This window comes from Galeopterus variegatus, unplaced genomic scaffold (assembly GCF_000696425.1).
Source record: "Galeopterus variegatus unplaced genomic scaffold, G_variegatus-3.0.2 Scaffold120793, whole genome shotgun sequence".
Taxonomy (NCBI): domain Eukaryota; kingdom Metazoa; phylum Chordata; class Mammalia; order Dermoptera; family Cynocephalidae; genus Galeopterus; species Galeopterus variegatus.
In genome coordinates, this window is record NW_007846904.1 from 1 (window position 1) to 681 (window position 681).

The following is a 681-nucleotide window of genomic DNA, read 5'->3' on the forward strand; positions in this document are numbered from 1 at the left end:
AACTGTGAGATAATAAATATCTGTCTTAAGATGGTAAATTTGTTGTAATTTGTTACACAGCAATAGCTGACTAACACAGGAGTTGAAAAGAGGCCACACTTGCCAGCTTTAGGACAAGGTGTGTGCCACCTGGAGCAGGTGGTCTGGTCTGGACAGTTATAAGGTGACGACAGATGTTACACCAGCTGGGGACCTAGGGTCTAGTCCAAACCCCTCATTTACCAATTAAGTCACAGAGGGGGGATACAAACAATTCGCAGTCACACAGCAGTTCATTTTCTACCTCCCGTCACCTTTACAGCATCAAGGCCCCTATGGAATGTGGTATCAGTGTTGAAAAAGCATCAGAACCCCTTGTTACCACTGGGGGGGTGCCCTTACCTTTTCCCTCACAGCAGGCAGCAAAGCGTTGAAGCATGTGGCCAGAAAGACCCCGCCCCCAAAGGCGTTGCAGAGTGAAAGGATCTTCTTGGAGCGGTGGGCCTTCTCATAGTCCGACTCGATGATCTTCACAGGGAGCAGGGAGCCAAGCAGCATGAAGAAGAACACGACCACCATGCAGAGGATTTTGGCCACTAACAACCTAGTCATGGTGGCGACCTGGGCTGCTCCGGTCACCGCAGGGCCAAACCATGTGTGGGTGTACACCCCAGTCCCTCGACGTGCTACTGGGCCCAACCA

The 681-nt window shown here is 51.2% G+C and overlaps 1 pseudogene; it reads right to left on the reverse strand.

The window, feature by feature from the left end:
* Positions 1 to 361: 361 nt before the first annotated feature.
* LOC103584805 lies at positions 362 to 629 on the reverse strand (annotated as a pseudogene).
* Positions 630 to 681: the final 52 nt, after the last annotated feature.